The sequence below is a fragment of the Stenella coeruleoalba genome, assembly GCF_951394435.1.
Source record: "Stenella coeruleoalba genome assembly, chromosome: X".
Taxonomy (NCBI): Eukaryota; Metazoa; Chordata; class Mammalia; order Artiodactyla; family Delphinidae; genus Stenella; species Stenella coeruleoalba.
In genome coordinates this window covers 15,209,625-15,230,163 of record NC_137152.1, presented here as the reverse complement: position 1 = coordinate 15,230,163, position 20,539 = coordinate 15,209,625, and positions in this window count along the sequence as shown.

Genomic DNA, 20,539 nt, shown 5'->3' with positions numbered 1-20,539 from the left:
ACATCAGACAATGATGTGAACGAATCCATTCTCCTTTAGGGTTGAGATGCAATTTATTGTTTATCTAGACACTGCTTTGGGATTTACCAAATCACTAAAGAGAATGGGAGGTTCAGTTCATAAATATAACTTTCTTAGGATGACAAATACAAGAATGTTCTACTGAAATAACTGAGTTCTTTTTTTTTGCAAATTTTTGGATTTTCCCAGAATTTTGATCAAGCACATAAAAACAAATCCATGTTCAGTCAACAAGGCATAATAAGATCTTTGATATTCATGTATGATAAGGAGCTCATCATTGAGATTATAGAGCTGTGATGTCCCATTTGGTAGCCAATATAAACACATGGCTCTTTAGTTCCCCGACCAGGCATCGAACCCACGCCCCCTGCAGTGGAAGCGCGGAGTCTTAACCACTGGTTAGTTGTTAAGGACCCCAGGGAGGTCCCCACGTGCCTCTTGAGCACTTGAGATGAGGCTGCTCTAAGTTGAGATGTGCCCTAAGTGTATTATACACACCAGATTTCAAAGACTTAGTATGAAAAAAAATGTAAAATCTCATTAATAATTTTTATATTGATTACATGTTAAAATAATATTTTGGATACATTGGGTTAAATAAAATATATTATTGAAATTAAGCTCACCTCTTTCACTTTTTTAATGTGGCTACTAGAAAACTTAAAATTACATTATGTGTTTCGCATCATATTTCTATTGGACAGCACTGTAAAGACCATTTGAATCTTCTATCCCATTCTCTCACTCTTTATATGTGTCTGTGTGTTGTATGTAAACCTATACATGTGTAAATATATATTCTGATTATCAAAGTAAGATATGGTCTCTTTTAAAAAGTGGACTATAGGGGACTTCCCTGGCGGTCCAGCGGTTAACACTCCCTGGTCGGGGAACTAAGATCCCACACGACTCGCGGTGCGGCCAAAAAGTAAAAGAAGTGGACCATGTAAAAACCACTAAGACAGAAATACCGAGATAAACATTCTTCCTTCTTGTAATTAAAATGCCTGTTTAAGCATGACTTTTATGAACACACCACAATTTATATTAAACATTCCACTGGTAAAGGAGTCTACACAAAGTAGCACTGGCACTGGAGCTGATTCAGACAGGCCACTTGAAATTGCTCTTGTTCCTCTGAACTTGATTCCCAATGGACTTCTCCATTTAGATTAATTTGGTTGGAATAAGAAATGCAAAAATGTAAGTCACTGTACTTGGCCCTACAAATCTCAGAGATGGCTTGGAAACGACTGTTACATGATGAAAAGTGATCTCTGGCTAAGAAATTGCCAAGGACCAGAGAAAAATTACACTGACTGTTGGCATATGGATACAACTGAGTTGAAGAAGCTGGAGTCTTAAATGACATTGGACTTTGTAAAATGTCGGCTGAGGTTTTTTTTTTTTTGAAGGCAGGAATTATGATTTTTAAAAATCAATGATTGGGATGAATTGTGAGATTGGGATTGACATATATACACTAATATGTATAAAATAGATAATAAGAACATGCTACATAAAAAAATAAAATTCGAAAAAAAACAATGATTGTCTAGCTTTAATACAATAGTGTAATCTATATAACAGCGGGTTAGAATGGAATTTTGCCACCGCAGTTTCAGCTGAGGTGTCTGAACTGCAGATATCAGATATGAAAGTGAGTAGGAGACGAAACCCCAGAAGCAGAAACTACAGGGGAAGTGTTCAAGCTTTGTTTCTAAGGCTCTGGGACCTTCAACTAGAACAAGGGCATCATAAGAGGTCAGGGTGTGGAGAGGGGAGGAGATCTGTGAAGAAGTTTCTTTGGAGAGAACTCTTGCTGTGCTTTGAGGGCAGAAAGACCACAACCTCCTTCACTTTTAGCCTTGTCGGGGAGACTTCTGGAGGGCTGCTTGGGAGCTTTGGAAAGTGTTTCCTGCAGAGATATGAAAAGCCAAACTGGAGGGCTCGGGCCCGGAAATCCAGAGCCTCCAAGAAGGGCAGGTCCACCGCTCTGGGGGCCGGTAAGGAGGGGGCTACCGTGTTGGACCAGCTTAAAATCCAGACTTTGTCAAGAGATATAGGAGTATCTCTCGGGGATCAGATGAGGGTCTTGTGGCTCATCTTGGGTCCTGTCTACTGGGCCCCCTAGAGGGAAAAGAGCTTTTTTTTTTTTTTTTTTTTTGTGCGGTACGCGGGCCTCTCACTGTTGTGGCCCCTCCCGTTGCGGAGCACAGGCTCCAGACGCGCAGGCTCAGCGGCCATGGCTCATGGGCCCAGCCGCTCCGTGGCATGTGGGATCTTCCCGGACCAGGGCACGAACCCGTGTCCCCTGCATCAGCAGGCGGACTCTCAACCACTGCACCTCCAGGGAAGCCCAAGAGCTTTTTTTTTTTTTCAGCTTTTAGTGGAAGAGATTAACCGGATTCCTTCAGCTATTGTAGAGGCTGATTGTTGCGTTCCTTTTTAGCCAAATGATTTGTAAAATGTTTGTCCAAAATCATTCACGTATATGATATAATGAGTATATTGAGCAAGCCTGACTCTTGTAATCTGTTTATTACACTACCATTTTCCCGGTCCCCAAAATTCAAAAGCTCTTCTCTCTCCTTAGGCCCCCCATCCAGTCAGTCCATCCATGTCCTCCTGTGTATGTTTCTAACTGCCCAATCCTTACTGCACCCATACTCTTTATGGCCTTCTCTCATCTGGTAGTTTAGAGCTACCTACAACTTTTTCCCAGATAATCCTTACTTGTCACTCCGCTTCCACCCACCACTCCACCACCCCAATACATCCAACATCGCACTGCCATACTCATTTTCTTAACTGCACACCTCTGCTCACGTGGTGTTCCTACTCTAAAACCTTAAATGCAATGGTTTGTAACCCTAGGGGTGAGTAGAAAACAAGTTACCTGGGGAGTAGGGGTGGGGGTGGCAGGGGATTGCATTTTGGGAGACTTTAAAAATATACATACGCCTTTCCTAAGACATTCTTCTGCACCTCTCCTCCACTCCAGGTCTCCCCCCACCTCTAGAGTATTATTACCAATGGGAATATGTTATCTTTGTGACTAGTGGAGATGCAGAATTAACCAAGGCTGTATTAGTTAAAGGCAGCAATGGTTTTGTAACAAATAAGCCTTGAATACTCAGTGGATTTATTTCTCACTCTCATCACAGTCTAACAGGAGTGTTCTGCTTGAAGAGCCTCCTACATGGCTATCCAGGGGCCCAGACTCCTTCTTCATTGTGGCTCTGTCCTCCTCATTTGTAAGATGAATATAACAACACTATTCTTGTAAAGCACTATTGTAATGATTAATATGTGAATATATGCCTGGTACATAGGAGGATCAGTATTGTTAGGCGTTCCCTAGTGGGTCAGGATAAGTTCTCTTGACAACCTGTCAACTTACCATACAGGGTCAGTTCTGGGCATTTTGAAATGTGAGGTTAACCTTTAGAATCTTTTTACCTCACCATTCATTTTTCTCCTCCTACTCCTAGTCTGTCTTATATTCCACTTCCAGAGTATGGAGGCTCTTGTTCTCAGTCTTCACAGTTGGAAAATCTCGAACGCCTTCATTACCTCCCCCACCCAAAGTTTCCACTTCCTCTTCACTCCCACTCTAACCCCCAAGGGGTGATATTTTTAAAAGACTAACATGCTATTCATCTCTAAGTGTTGTCTGTATCACAATGAGTGTTTTCTATAGAGACAAATTCCTCAAGATCCAGTAGAAGGAAAAGCCTTCATTGGAGGGATTTCAAGCAGGGAAATAGATGAAGGAGGAGATATCTGGGGAGGTAGATCCTTCCAGGTGAGTAGATGCCAGCTCTGCCTTTCATTTTATTTTTCTTCTTTCCTTCCTTTTACGTTATGCCCAGAAGTTAGTATAAGCAGACCCTTTCTCATGATAAAAACAGTCTTAATTTTGGACCTAATAATATTTCAGAATAAATGCAGGGAATTCCCTGGCGGTCCAGTGGTTAGGACTCGACGCTCTCACTGCCGAGGGCCTGGGTTCGATCCTGGTCGGGGAACTAAAAATCCCACAAGCCACGCAGCACATACATTCATTCATCTGTCCAGTGCTAACCTTGTGGAAGCTTTAAAAGATGGTCACAAGGGCTTCCCTGGTGGCGCAGTGGTTGAGAGTCCGCCTGCCGATGCAGGGGACACGGGTTCGTGCCCCGGTCCGGGAAGATCCCACATGCCACAGAGCGGCTGGGCCCGTGAGCCATGGCCGCTGAGCCTGCGCGTCCGGAGCCTGTGCTCCGCAACGGGAAAGGCCACAGCAGTGAGAGGTCCGCGTACCGCAAAAAAAAAAAAAAAAGATATGTGAGTCCTCATGTTGCTTCCAGTAGAAAGAGATTCAGAAATGTAATTTTAACAATTAAAACTATAAATGTCTTCATGTAATTAATATATATTTACTGTCACACACTGTACTAGAGACCAGTACTAGAGATCAGCACAAACTGTGTCCTAGACACTGTACTAGAGATCAGCACAAATTCTGTCCTCAAGAAACAAATAGTCTAGTGGGGTAAACAGCAAGTTAAAAAAAAATTAAATGAGTTTCATGTGTATAAAATCTGTACAACATTCCCAGGCACATAGTAAGTGCCATGTACCTGCAAAGTAAGTAAATAAACATCCATTCATTTATTTATTCAACAAATACTTATTTATCACCTTCTACACAGCAGGCCCCATGCAAGGTGCTGGGGAAACAGTGGTGAATAAAGAGTGTACATTCAGAGGAGAGGACAGATATTGAACATTCAATAAGCAGGGGCACCCCAGGACCATTCCTGGGATGCTTGGGAAGCAAGAGAAGGCTACTGGCCCCAGGTGGCCAAAGGCTAGGCCAGGCCAGGCCCAGGTTGATGGACTCAGCAGCATGACTGCTGCCCAAATAACAAGAAGAGAAAAGTAGTTTACCCGAAGCCAAAATGGAAATCTAGTATGTAAAGTCAAACTTGGGAGAGGCTTGAAGACCAGCGAGGCAACCAAGATCTGTTCTCCAAATTCCGTACTGGATCAGAAGGAAGGTCCAAGTGCAGAAACAAGCACCGGACTTCATGCATTGGACCACACATGAGAGATGAAGACAACAGTGTAGTCGGAATGGAAGACTAGGCATAGCGCTCGAGACTCTGGTACTTCGGTGCCAGAAGTAGAGTAGACCACCCATAGCACAAACAGGTCTGGACCAGATATGCTGGAGCTCAAGGCAGACTAAGAATTAGGTGTACTTCTGATGATATCCTTTCAGTATTAATGCAACATTTTCTTAATGGCGGAGCGGAACTGGCACCAAGATAATTTTTTTTTCATTTCTACGAGCGAGACTGATTTATAATTTGATGGTTATAGAAGCAGTCACACGTGGAGGTCTGAGTTACATGGTACCATATTTCTAATTTCCACTGGGAATGTTATTACCCTTATAGATTGGTGTTCAGAGCATTTATCCACTTGGTCTGCCTTTTAACTTGGCTCTGAGTGTGAAGGATCCCAGAATACGGGTGTCTGCTGATTGCCCTGGTGTGAATGGCCAAGGGCTGTTGTGTGTGTGTGCATATGTATAAAAGTGTATCTTTGTGTGAGTGTGTGTGTCCTTCCTCCTGAACAAGGTGGATTCTGCCAGGTTTCCAAATATGTCAGAAGGACTGGTCCTATGATGATCATCTACGTTTTACCATTTGAGAGTTTAGAATTCAACACTTTTTATATGGCCTTTTCCCTTTTTCTTCAAACCCCAGAGCTTGGATTTAGGAGTCTGCAAACATGCCTCTGTTCCTTAATGGCTGTAGGACCCTGGGCAGGTTCTTAACCCTATTAAAGGGTAGTTTCCTGATCTTTAAAGTGTGGATAATAATATTTAGCTCCTAAGATTTTTGTGAAGATAAAACAGCATATTGAGGGAATTCCCTGGTGGTCCAGTGGTTAGGACTCAGAGCTTTCACTGTTGAGGGCCCGGGTTTAATCCCTGGTTGGGAAACTAAGAGCCTGCAAGCAGCACAACGTGGCCAAAAAACAAAAAAAACAAAACAACAACAACAAAAAGCCCAGCATATTGAAAGCATTGAATGTGATTCCTGGGTTATAGTAAGCACTAAGTAGAAGCTATTATGGTTAGAATTAAAGGTCCTAAGCAAGAGCTATGAACAGCCAGATGTCACCAGAACTAGGGTTTATTCTCACTTCACCTTACGGCCTATCTATAAATAGACAGTTAAAATACTGAATAGGCTGTAGACTTAACTAAACCAACCCACTTAAAATGGTTCATCATTTGCTACTTTATAAAGTACTCAAGAGCTGGTCAGTTCTCTTCCGGACAAACAGATGGCCTTTCCTCACCTTAAAATAGGCAGAATGATGTTGCGGACCCAAGCTGACCTGGCTGAAAATTCAAGCATTTCTTATTTCTACATAAATTAATAATTCAAAACAAAATTTCTAAATAACAAACTTCCATTTTGCTAAAAGCCACGAGTCTGTTAATGGATGCCTCTAAACTTAGCAAGCATTCCAGATGTCTCACCGGTGGGTTTTTGTTGTCTCAGAATACACACTGATGGCCGGGCACTGGCAGCACTGGATGTGATCAGAGGCAACTAGGCAACAGTCCAGGACCACCTTCTTCCTAGGCTATAGATTCTAACACTCTTATAGTGGACTTTTAATTCATTAATTAGCAATGAAAAGAGAAGGGATAAGAGTGCTATATTCTGACATGAATAGTTTCAAATAGCCTAATGAGACATACTAGGATGCCTTCCAAAATTGATGAGCTCAACCACTGATGGGCGTAACCGAAGAAAACGTTCAGCACAGCTGACCCAACAGTTCTTTCCTGAGCTACCCATGAATCCTGAAACTGAAGTTCATTTGCAGTTTTTTATTTTGTTTTGTTTTTTAATTTGGAATGGGAAATGCCTCTACCTCTCTCAAAGCAGAAAGGTGGTATTTTTTTTTCTCCCACTGCCTGACACCTTCAGGTTCCACTCAGGCTTGTCCATGGAAGTGTGCGTTTTGGTTAATTATTAGATTACTCACTACACTTCCATTTTAACACTTAAAGGGGCAAAACGGTAAAACAACTGTACATCACTTTACAAATGTGGTGCTCTTTCTCCTTCCTTTCCTCCTCCACCAAACGCTACTCCAACATTTGGGGGAGTCTCGTGAACACTTCCGTTCTGCGCCACCCGCCTGTGGGGCAAGACCATTTAAAGCGAGAAAGTTTTGCCTGTGCCTGAATGTTAGCCGATGTGCTCCAGCTGGCTTGGAAGACGGGCGAGGCACATGCACGCTGAAAGCAGGAAGGCAAGAGGGAGCTGGTACAAGCTCCAAAATGTTCTAAATGCAAAACGACGAGATTTAGAACTTCAAGTTTTAGGATCAGGGCCAGCAACAAGAAAAACTCCAAATCCTTGCTCCCAGGTCCTACAGCAGGCAGCAACATGCGGTCCCACAGCCAATAGGAAACAGAAGCAAAATACGTAAGTGTGGGCTGAGAGGGGCTGCTTATACGCTTATGGACGTGTAGACTAGCGGGCGCTGCCCCCGTCTCCAGGCCGGTCTGTGGAAAGATGGTGGACATGGCTCCCTTTCCTTTCATTGTAACTATGGAAAATATATTCTGTAGGCTAGGGTGGCTACATAATTTGTCAGGCCTAGTGCAAAATAAAAATGCAGGGCCACGTGTTCAAAAAGCAGGAAAAGAGTGCCGTTAAGGTCCTAAGATATAAAATATTTCCTTGCCTCTGCTCTCTCTCTCTCTTTTCTCCCCCTCTCCCTCCCCTCCCACTTCCCCTTCCTCTCTCTCAGTTCCTATTTTAGGTCACACTGAATCCTCCCAGGCACCTGAGGATCCCATTCTGTGATGAGGTGCACGTGGTCTGCTAGTTGCCAGGTTCCCCCTCCCACCAGCCACTGGGCCCCTGTGCAGCGTCCCCGCCCCAGCCAGGAAGTCAATCCCCCTTCCCACAGCCCACCGTCCCAACCCATGGCAGATGGCCAACCTTCAAAGGACTGCAACTTCCATACCTGGATCAGAGATGGGCTAGAGGCTCACACTTGCCAAGCTGTCTCCTGAACCCACCGTGGTGCTGCCAGCCCAGGGTGAGGACAGCCTGGCATGCCCCACTCGAGACTCCGTATGGGGCACATGTCCAACCCAGACCCCCACTGCAACATTCCTGGCACTTGTGTCAGGTAGGACATGGGCCTCGTCCCCCCCAACCCCTATCCTATCCTACCCACACCACTCCACCTCTTCCCCCAGTGCTACCTGGACGCTGCCAGGGTAGAGGGTGGCAGTGCTCACAGGGCAGAGAGGGGAGGCCAGGCAAGGCTGGGGCTCCAGTGGATGGAGGCGAGGCGGCGGTAAAGAACTCATCGGGGGAAGTGAGCAGGTGGCAGGAGGTAGACTCAAGGTGGACCAGGATGCAAGCAAGCCCTCACTCCCCACATGCGCCATGGTACCATAGGATTAAATAACATCAAGCAGATGTCTCTACTAAAAAACTTCTCATGTCCTTAATGTGCTAATGGGCTACTGAATCCCTGTATCAATCAGGATAGGCTAGGTTATGCTGCAACTAAAACTGACTCCAAAATCTCAGTGGCTTACGTCAACAAATGATGTCACATCAACATTTATGCCCTGTTAATACTGTTGGGCTGCACCCCACAGGCCTCCAAGAGCTGTACATGCCCAGCCTCAAGACCAAAGAAAGGGCTCAGAGTCGGCAACAGAGACATCATGGTTTAGTGGACGGGGGAGCTTACCTGTCTGACGCAAGGTCCTGGAGCAACACCCCACTGTGTGCGGCGTCCGGCGGGCAGGACATGGCGGTAGGCTTCCTCCCAGGGCTGGGGGGAGGCGCGCGGTGGCGCCGGGGAATTACCAGTTATAACACGATTATTTCCAGAGAGTTTACCTAAAAGCTCTTTCTTCTCCTTTACTCTTAGAGATCACAGAAGATTAAAAAGCCAGAGAGTCCAGGTGGATCATTCACATCCCAAAGGCACAAGAGAAATACCAACCCCTTCTAGAAAGCTAGCTTAACCAATTACAAAAGGCTCACTTTGATACGATAGCAGAGCCATTGGAGGCCACTGTTGTCCAGAACTCTCGGCAGCCCCGCTCAGCAAGGACGGCCACCACAGGACCCCCCAACCTAGTGGACGGCCGCCCCGAGATCACCCACACAACTTTCGGGAGCCACGTGGTAGTGGGCGGCCCCCGCGGCTTTCCGTTCCCCGTCCCGTATTTCCCTACATCGCGGCGCTCACGGGAGTTTCCTCGGGCTCCTGGCCGCTCTGCCCGCTGTTAGGATGCACTCCGCGGGCCTACAAGGCCGGCGCTTGACCAGCTTTAAGACCGAAGAAAGGGCCCGGCGGGGTCAGCAACAGAGACATCATGCTTTAACGGATGGGGGAGCTTACCTGTCTGAAGCAAAGTCCTGGGGCGACACCCCACCGTGTACGGCGGCGCGCGGGCAGGACAAGGCGGCAGGCTTCGCTCCTGGGCTGGGGGCGGGGGGAGGGGGGAGGAATTACCAGTTAGTCAGGAATTGACCTCAGGTGGGCTCATTAGTTACCAGGGAAACCAGTAGAGGGGCACGCCCCTCACCGCTCCTCGGATAAGTTATCTTTAGCTGGGGCCTGGGGCAGGTACGTAGGAGGGTCAGTTCTGTGGGTAGGGTGTAGGTGAAGCAGGCCCTGGTCGGGCAGGGGTGTACAGAGAGCAAGAGAACAGCCGTCTTGGGACTTCCCTGGAGGTCCAGTGGTTAGCACTCCGCACTTCCAATGCAGGGGGCACGGGTTCTATCCCTGGTCAGGGAACTAAGATCCCACATGCCGCGCGGCGCAGCCAAAAAAAAAAGAGAGAGAGAGACAGAGAGAGAGAGAGTGAGAACAGCCATCCTGAGCGGCCTGACCATATAACTTACCCCTAAGAAATCCCTCTGGGACTTCACAGGGCAAGTGTCTTACAGGTATTCAAGAAAATACTTGCCCACGTTCTTCTAAGCTGTCCTTATTAAGTACCTAGTTCTGATAGTTGCCAGGTAGCCACCTATTTCTCTTCTATGAACTGCCATTCTCCATTAGTGCCCACTCTAAGGCCCTATGGTGCCAATGCTATGTGATGGTCTCTGTGAGAGTAGGGCTGGAGAGCGTCACCTCTTTTTTTTTTAACTTTATCTTGAGTAATTTTTTTTTTCATATTTTATCTCCTCTGCATAGTAATCACATAACCCCTTCTTGGGCCCAACCTCTGATGAACGGAGCCCCTTCAGCCATTAGGCCCTGACCCTTCCCTTTCTGGGGTCTCAGAGCTCTCATCACATCAGACACAGGGCAGACACCAGACCAAGAATTTGTCTTCCCTCACCCCTCTCTCCGGGGGTCTTTCCTCCTCTTTTTGCCCCCAAATGAAAACACCTCAAATCAACTCAGGTAAGACCAGGATGGCAGGTATCTGTAGCCTGCTGGTTCTGCTGACACTGACTCTTGGCTAGGGACTCAGCCAGGACACCTTGCTTCATGAGGACTTGTTAGGGAAGCTCATGTCACGGCATGACAGGCCAGTGAGTGGAGAGGTGAGTTGCTCGGGCAAGTAATAGTGAGTTTGTTCCAGAAAGCCAGCAGACTGAGAAGATGACGGACTAGAGTCCCAAAGAACCACCTTCCTCAAGTTGGAATTCAGGCAAAAGGGGAGGTGGTAAAATCCTGGTTCTGGCCAGACTCCAGCGGGGGATGTGTTAATTTCTTTCTGCCTGCGGCAGTTCCCAGGTGGGCCTGGTCAGGATGATTACTGTGAGCTGAGCAAAGGTATTTTAGCTTAATGCTCATTACCTGGAGGGCAGGGCTCCCAGACATGGGCCATTATGCATAATTTAAGCTTATAGGCAACACCCCTTTAGTGATTAACTAAAGAGGTTCTTCCCTATTACAGATGCTTCATGCCCCCTGGTATCTCCTTAGTAAAGCCAGTCTGCAGAAATGATGGGAGTTGGAAGCCACAGCTCTGTTGTCTTAAGGGCACTGAAAAGGCTTTGAAAGTTGGTGACTGTTCTCACTTGCAACCCAAGGACACAACTGGAATGAGGTGGTGAGCAATGTCCCCAAGCCGTAGTTCAGAAGGGAATGGAGGCCTTTTTACAATATTGAAATATCCAGACCCATCTGCAGGGAAGTCTTTGAAATTCTTCCCACCACAGAAGCCATGTTGGAATTCTCAGCTTCAGTCCCACTAAGCCCTTGTGGGAAAGAAAGACTTCAGGTGAGTAGTGATGAGTCTATAATGGAGAGAGAGGGAGGGAGTGGGAGCGGTGATGGGGAGAATGAGGAGGGGATAAATCCGATTCTGAAAATAGCTGGAGATTTAAAATGGAGCTGGAGGACTTCCCTGGTGGCGCAGTGGTTAAGAATCCACCTGCCAATGCAGGGGACACAGGTTCGAACCCTGGTCCGGGAAGATCCCACATGCCGCGGAGCAACTAAGCCTGTGCACCACAACTACTGAGCCCACATGCCACAACTACTGAAGGCAGTGCACTCTAGGGCCCATGCTCGGCACAAGAGAAGCCACTGCAATGAGAGGCCCGCGCACCGCAGCGAAGAGTAGCTCCCGCTCGCCACAGCTAGAGAAAGCCCGCGCACAGCAACAAAGACCCAACGCAGCCAAAAAATAAATTAAAAAAAAAAAAAAAGAATGCAAGTGGAAATCAGACCTGGAAGCAAATTTACTAAATGATTGATGAGTGAATTCAGTAATTAAATTAACCTAGTTCCTTTAAATATAATTTTACCCCTGAGAATAATCAGCAGAATTGTAAGAAAAGTATTTGCCAAAGTTATCTCATATTTAATTATCCATAATTCTGTGCCATGCACAGAGGAAGAGAAAGAAAACCTGGTAAGGTGGCCAGATTCATGAGCTGGGACAAGGAGGGGAACCATTGTCTTGCCTGATAACAGAAGTGAATTTTGTGGCTGTTTTGATTGTAAGTTTTGATCTAGATTAGGTTCAAAAGTTCTTCCCTGTGAAACTTACCGGAAAGAACTTGGCTGAAGGCATCTGTAGTGATGAAAGGTTTTTTTTTTGTTTTTTTTTGTTTTTGCGGTACGCAGGCCTCTCACTGTTGTGGCCTCTCCTGTCGCGGAGCATAGGCTCCTGACGCGCAGGCTCAGCAGCCATGGCTCACGGGCCCAGCCGCTCTGCGGCATGTGGGATCTTCCTGGACTGGGGCACGAACCCGTGTCCCCTGCATCGGCAGGCGGACTCTCAACCACTGCACCACCAGGGAAGCCCTATGGGCATGCTTCTTAAAGCAAACAGAAGTTAGTGCTTTCCCTGGCAAAGCATTGCCTTTGTGACAGTTAATGAAGTCTTTGTCTCTCAAAGGCAGAAGGGGGATAAATGGGGCGTTGTGGATTGGGCTGTACCTCTCAAATATGTAAGGGGTGGCTGATGATTTGATTCCACAGGTGTGCAGGGATAGTGAGAATTCTTACGGTGAGCCGCTCCCACCCGCTCCCACTGAGTCCCTGCTAAGAGGGACTACCCTTTGGCAGAATGTCATGTGGAGTCAGTCGCTTCATACCCTAGACCTCAGTTTCCTCATTCTTGAAGATTTCTACAAAAGAAACCTATTTCCACACCCCTGGAAGTGGGTGCTCCAGGAGATGTAAAGGGCGTGAGCCAGGGACCCATTGTTCTGATGCCTCCTACAAACCATACTTTGATACAACTCTCATTAGTCACCCTGCCTTTGAACTCCTGTCTGGAGGCGAGCAGACTGAACCTGTTCCATATACCTGACTGAGTTGAACATTTTCTCTTATTAAGTCATCAGGTTGGCAGTTGTGGTAAGAAGTAGGAAAGCAGGGAAGAACTAGAGAGAGCAGAAACTTACTCTTTCATTGCCTGGAATGACTATCTTCCGTAAATATGCACTGTTTATTTTAAAATATTTAACGAAATCTCCTAACTCTAGGTAGTATTTGATCACAGATAGTACCCTTTCAAACTTTTGATTGATATATAGTATACATACAGAAAGGTGCATATAACCTAAGTGTATGGCTCACTGAACTTTAAAAACTTAAACACGTGCTGTGGCCAGTACCCGGATCAATAAAGAGGACTTGGGACTTCCCTGGAGGTCCAGTAGTTAGGACTCCGTGCTTCCACTGCAGGGGGCATGGGTTCAATCCCTGGTCGGGGAACTGAGATCCTGAAAGCCGTGTGGCTCGAATAAATAAAGAGGACTTTACCCACAACCCCAGAAGGCACCTCCCCCAAGTACTCATTCCAGACACAACTTGTCCCCCTAATGGTAACCAATAGCCTGACCCCTAATAGCGCAGTTTCTTTTTGCCTGCCTTTGAACTTTATATAAATAGAATCATACAGCCTGTGCTCTTTTTTCCTGACTCCTTTCAGTCAGCATTATGTTTGTGAGAACCTTCCTTATTACTCTGTGTAGTTATAGATTGTTTATTCTCATTGCTGCGTAGCAGTATAAATACACCAGAATTTATCCACTGTTGATGGACGTTTGGGTAGTTTCCAGTTCAGTGTGATTACAAGTAGTGCTGTTATAAACATTCAAATTCATGTCCTTTCGTCAACACAAGTATGGACTGTTTTGGGGTATGTACCCAGGAATTACTAGGTCATAGGGTAAGCATATGTTCAGCCTTAGCAGATACTGTCAATTTGTTTGTAGTTGTACCAGTTTGCACTTCCACTAGCAGTGATGAGACTACTGGTTACTCTACATCCTCTCCTAAAATGTACTCCACCAATCCCCTACCTACTAGGGGGTGTGGTATAGTCTAGTGGCTAAGAATCCAGATTCTGGAACTAGACTTTCTGGGTTCAAATTCCAGCTTTATCACTTAATAAGTGTGTGAACTTAGGCACCTTACTTAACTTTTCTGAGCCTCAGTTTTTTCATCTGTAAAATGGGAATAATAAATCATCTACCTCATAGTTAAGGATTATTTGAGTTAATGCATGTAGAACACTAATAGTGCCTGGCACATAGAAAATACTCCATAGTATGGAGGTTCCTTAAAAAACTAAAAATAGAATTACCATATGACCCAGCAATCCCACTACTGGGCATATACCCAGAGAAGACCATAATTCAAAAAGAGTCATGTACCACAACGTTCATTACAGCTCTATTTACAACAGCCAGGACATGGAAGCAACCTAAGTGTCCATCAACAGATGAATGAATAAAGAAGATGGGGCACATATATACAATGGAATATTACTCAGCCATAAAAAGGAACGAAACTGGGTTGTTTGTAGAGACGTGGATGGATCTAGAGACTGTCATACAGAGTGAAGTAAGTCAGAAAGAGAAAAACAAATATCATATATTAACACATATGTGGAACCTAGAAAAATGGTACAGATGAACCTGTTTGCAGGGCAGAAATAGAGACACAGATGTAGAGGACAAATGTATGGACACCAAGAGGGGAAAGGGGTGGAGTGGTGGGGTGGGGTGATGAATTGGGAGGTTGGGATTGACATATATACACTAATATGTATAAAATAGATAACTAATAAGAAACTGCTGTATAAAAAGATAAATAAAATTTAAAAATTCAAAAAAAAAGAATACTCCATAAATCTTAGATATTATTTTCCTTCAAATGCATTGAAATCAACTGCCACCAGTGCAGTAAGGGAGTTGTGTGTCTTACTGTAAAAGAAATAGAAAGTTTCCCACATAACCTGGGAGGTAATCAGATAAGTGCCACAAGGGGTCTCTGTATGCAGAAGCAGGTTAGCATACCCATCTCAATCTGGGGCTATGCAAATCACAGCTAATCCTTGGGAACTTGAATGTGCAAATTAAACCAGAATGTCAGTGCTCCACAATGTTCATAGGAGAGTATGAACCACATATAGAATCAATACAAATGACAGTCTGTGCTTTTATTTATTTATTCGGCTAGTGAAGCCACTGACATCTCTCCTATTGTTAGCCGATAACAGCGAATTCCTTAACAAACTCTATAGACTTTTACAGTCTAACCCTTGTCAAACACCACTTTAGGAATTGACATAGATATGGATTTCAGTAAATAAATATACATTCAGTAAATATTCAATGGAGGAAAGAGAAATGGTAAAGAATGATGATAGGGGAGTGGGTAGGTAGTTCAGACACAAAGCTGACGGCTCACTCCAATCTCCAGGTGTGAGCCATTGAATGGAATTGGTTTTTAATGCTAAATAACAGCAAAGGGACTTCCATGGTGGTTCAGTGGTTAAGACTCCCAGCTTCCACTTCAGGGGGCTCCGGTTCCATCCCTGGTCGGGGAACTAAGATCCAGCATACTGTGCCGTGCTGCCAAAATAAAATTTTAAAAAATCAGCAAATATATTTTCTGTGTTCCATCTTCTAGCTTAGTGGGATTCAGCTCTGGCTGCCAATTAGAATCACCTGGGGAACTTTAAAAACTACGAATTCCCCGCCCCCGCCCCTCCCCCTGCCAAAAAACACATGCCCAACCTCTCACCCAGAAATACTGATTCAGTTTGTCAGCAGGGCCCAGATTTTTTTTTTTTTTCCTTAAGGTCTCCAAGTGATTTTAATGTGCAGCCAGAGTTGGAAAATATCATTCCTTCTGAGTGTGCTTTCTGAGTGGTTGTCTCCTGCAGCGGTCTCACGGGGAGGATCCTGAATAGTTTCTATGGAGTCTGTCTGCTTTGGTCAAGAAAAGCTCCAAACACTGGCTCAACTGGTTTTTATCTGGTACATTTTCTCTCATACCTATAACCTCAGAATATTCCAGTCTATTTTAAGTCTTCCTGTGGTTTCTAAAGCACAATACTTTCCGAACTGAAGACTTAGCCATTTCAAATCTCATGGGCTATGATTCAATCTAGAGCAGAACTAAACAGAACTAAGTACCCCAGTTAGTAGTTGGACATTTTCTTATCAATGAAAAAAGATACATGAAAGAGCATTGAACTGTAAAGCCCTTCATAAAAGAGTGAAATTATTTTTTATGTTGTTGTTGCTATCACCGGTGGTGTAAACTGCAGGAAGATAGGAAAAAGCCATGGAATAATGATTGCATTTGGACATGTGAATGTGAATTTCTGACTCATCCACTTGTTAGCTGTGAGTCCTTGCCCTCTCTGGGCAGATGTTTCATGAAAGATGGAAGCATTAACAGACCTCAGCAGGAAATTTTGTAGATTAAAGGAACTAATGTGCTTGGCAAGGAGTGAGTCCTGAGCAAATGGCAGTTACCTTCCTGTATTAGTCAGTTAAGCCTATGATGCTGCTGCATAGGAAACACTCCCACCCTCAAATCTTAGTGGCTTGCTAAAACATCATTTATGTTCTCACTCATGTGTCTATGGGTCACTTAGGGCAGCTCTGCTTAAGGCTGTGAATCAGATTGAGGTCTGTTCCATATGTGTCTCATTCTGCAATCAGCAGCTTCCTGGGGCATGCATTTCTCATGGTGGATGACAGAAGTACAAGAAGAGCCTGGCAGAAATTTGCAGTGCCTTAGTATCTCAGCTCAGAACACATTCATGATCGCTTCTGCCCATTTTCCCTTGGCCAGAGCAAGTCATATGGCCAAGCTCAAGGTCAGTGGGACAGAAGAGCATAATCTGCCTCATGAAGCTACGGCACAGTAAAGGGAATAGAAGGAAGAATCGTAAACAAACAATACATTCTACCACACTTACCTTCCCTTCTGCAGGGTGCCAACAGAAGAAAGATGGGTAAGGAGGGAGGAAATAGCTCCCATAGGAACTCTGCCTTGTGCCTCACTTGTAAGCGCTTGTCTAGCCTCCTTTGTAGAGCTGGTCTAGCATTCATGCAGGTAGAGAAAAGCCATTCTGTGGGTGTGGCAGCATTCTGGCTCCTCCCCCACCTCCAGGTGTTTGTGATGAAGGATAAACTTCTCAGAGGCAATCTAGAATTCACCAGAAGCTGTCTCAAGTTCTGCTTGCATCAACACATCTAAATTTATTTAGAAAGATAAACAGAAGCAGAAGCTGGTGAAATTCAGCAAAACAGACTACACTGTATACCAGTTGTCAAAATAACCAGATCTTGGTCTAAATTCAACCCCTTCTCTTTACCCCTTCCACATCTTTTTAATGTATGGGCCCTGTCTTTTAGGATTTGCTCTAAATGACATAATCTCTTCTCCAATATATAATGGTGGTAGGCTAAGTGCCCTTCATTTGAATTCTAACATTTCATTTGGATTTCAAAACTGGGTGAATAGGCAGTTCCACCTCTATTATCTAACCAGAGGATTCTGGCCAAGTGTGTAGTGTGGTTATAGAGAGTTACCAGATATGCCCTTGCATGTTCACTAATTTCAGGAGGATTTTAGTGAATAAATCAAAGGTGTTTGTCATAATTGAGGATAATTCAGAATGTATTTCAAGATATCAAACTATATGAAAGTCATCTCCCTAAAGATCTTTGTTGAAGGATATTTAGTAACAGCTGTGCAAGCGGAGGATGGCAGGCAGGGCTGTGCTGTGTTCATTGTTACGATCTCAGAAGAGCTACAGAACCGCCCCTCTCCAGGTATGGTCCCTGGACCACCAACATCAGAATCACCTAGGGCTGTTTGTTAAAAAGGCAGATTCACAGGCAAACCCCCCAGACTTAATAAATTCGAATCTCTGGGTGCAGGACCCAAGAATTTCCACTTTTATGCACACCAAGGCTTTTGTATAACCTCAAATGTAGACAGAGGTCCTGCACATCTTTGATTCCAAGTAACAGTTACGGAAAATGTGACGTTTTTATAATGCCAAATTAATCAATCTCATTGATAAACGCAGTCAAAGGATCTTTCTTGTTATTATTACTGAAGGTTTTTTAAAGACTAAATTTGTTGAAACTTGTAACAAGGGTGCTACTGTAATAAGATTTTTTTTGCCTTTTTTTAACATAATTTGAACATTTGAAACCATATTTTTCATTAAGACCTCTATTTCGATAATAACCATTTTCCTCCCATTTTCTCAAATACCAATGGCCTACAAAATGTGTATAAACATTGTTGGATGAAAGATGAAAGTTAAGAGACACAGGAGGTTTTATTTGTGTTTTAAATTTAGCACATTTTTTCCCTAGTGGATAAACTGCCTTTTTATGGTGTTTTAGGTAAAAGAACTACCTACAGTGGAGGTAGTGTAACCACCTAAATGAGAATTAGCTTTCATCTTCCACTTAGTAAGTGCATTTTAATATTTTTATCTGTGTGCATGGGATTATAATAAGCATTAACTACTTCAATAAATGAATTAAACAAAAGGACAATTTTGAGAGCTGAGAATATAGAAAACATCAACTAAGAACAAGTTGGCCTCCTCCCTCCCTTTTCTACCTTCCTTTACCTCCTGTTTATTACATGTAAGCTTCAAGGCCTTCATCTTAATGGCTTCCTGCTTCCAACTGTGTGGAAGATGAATGTGAACAATTTGGAAGATTCTGAGACCTTTTCTTAGTGTAATCACTGAACACAAAGATGCAAAAAGATGTGGAAACATCTGTGTCCCAGATTAAGAATGTCACAGCTATGTTTGAAAAAAATCTCTTCCATTTTCTCCCCTTTAATCCAATTAGCAAACACATGTCATTCTAAAAGATTCTGGTAACCATTGCTCAGAGGGGGAACAATCCAGAAAAGAAATGCAAAAAGGATATTTTCAGCACCATGAAATTTAAGGACTAACAACTATGGTAGGAAAGATAAAGATAAAGCTCATGCATTTAAGGCTTTTATGTACTTGGGCTCAGAGTTTTTTCACTTTATTTTATGACAAGTAAAAAAATTTTTGAGTGACAAGGAAAAAATAATGTTACCTCCAAAGTGATTTCAAGGGAGAAAGGATTTCCCTGCGAAAATAGCAAGATCTTCCCTGACCAACAGGGCTGCAATGTCAAGGGTTCAAATGCATTCATGGAGCATTTATTTCTATTTTGAACTTACCTAACTATTTGCCTCAATATATCCTGCAGCATTTTTGAGAGAGGTCAAGGGTTTAAGAGGCCCTGGGGTGTGAGCTAACATTTCTTGGTTCACAAACAGATCTCATGTCAAAGGTTGAGTGTGCTATAGCTGAACATAAAATGGCCCCATCTCTTCAGCTGCCTGGTGATTTTACTCACAGTATCCAGCAAATTGGGATATTATTACAGTGCTCCTGCAGTAAGGGTCTCATTGTAACCTGATTTAGTAGCTATTAATATTCAAAAAATAAAATGAATAACAATGGAACGACATTGGAACATTCAGATAGGCAACCAACTCTGCTTTTGCTGTAAAAGGTATTGAGAATCATTTCTTGGTTTTTTTGTTTGTTTGTTTGTTTTTATTTTGGCTGCGTTGGGTCTTTGTTGCTGCGTGCGGGCTTTCTCTAGTTGCGGTGAGCGGTTGCTACTTTTCCTTGCGGTACGCGGGCTTCTCATTGCGGTGGCTTCTCTTGTTGCAGAGCACAGGCTCTAGGCATGTGGGCTTCAGTAGTTGTGGCTCATTGGCTGTAGAGCACAGGCTCAGTAGTTGTGGCGCACGGGCTTAGTTGCTCCACGGCATGTGGGATCTTCCGTGTCTCCTGCATTGGCAGGCAGGTTCTTATCCACTGCGCCACCAGGGAAGTCCCCATTTCTTGGTTTTGGTTCACATCTATTCATAACGAAACTTTGGATTTCTCCGCCAGTCTTTATTTATTTATTTACTTTTTTGCGGTACGTGGGCCTCTCACTGTTGTGGCCTCTGCCGTGGCGGAGCACAGGCTCCGGACGTGCAGCCTCAGCAGCCATGGCTCACGGGCCTAGCCGCTCCGCGGCATGTGGGATCCTCCCGGACCGGGGCACAAACACGTGTCACCTGCATTGGCAGGCGGACTCTCAACCACTGCGCCACCAGGGAAGCCCTCCGCCAGAGTCTTGATGCCTGTTTCTAAAACAAATCCTCTACCTTCAAATTGGCCTACGTGGATATTTTGTGTAATTGAAGAGTGAAAGATTTTTACCCCAATTTATTCATTTTTTGTAAAGGCCGCTGCCTGAAGGACTCTGGACTTGTGTGTATAATTGTGACTAGAATAAATAGGGCACAATTCTTAGCTCATGTGATATGCTCTCGATCAATATTTGTTGACTGAATATAAAAAAGAAAATAGTGGCTTTAGACTGGACTATGGCAGCAAATTTGTGCACACGCACACACACACACTTTTATGGCCGTTGTGGGGGTGAACGAGAGAATTTTTTAAGATGTAAAGCTTAGTTCTAAATAGGGATGCCTCAGTTGACGTTTAATTATTATGAAACCCCCCTGTACTGGAGCATCTCTCTCCGTCCTTGCAGTGAACTGCAGACAACTTGATCTCTCCAGTGTAGATTGCCAAACCTTTGAGGGCAGAAACCTTGTCTTATATCATCTTTGAAGTTCTCGTTGTACCTAATTCAGAGCAGTG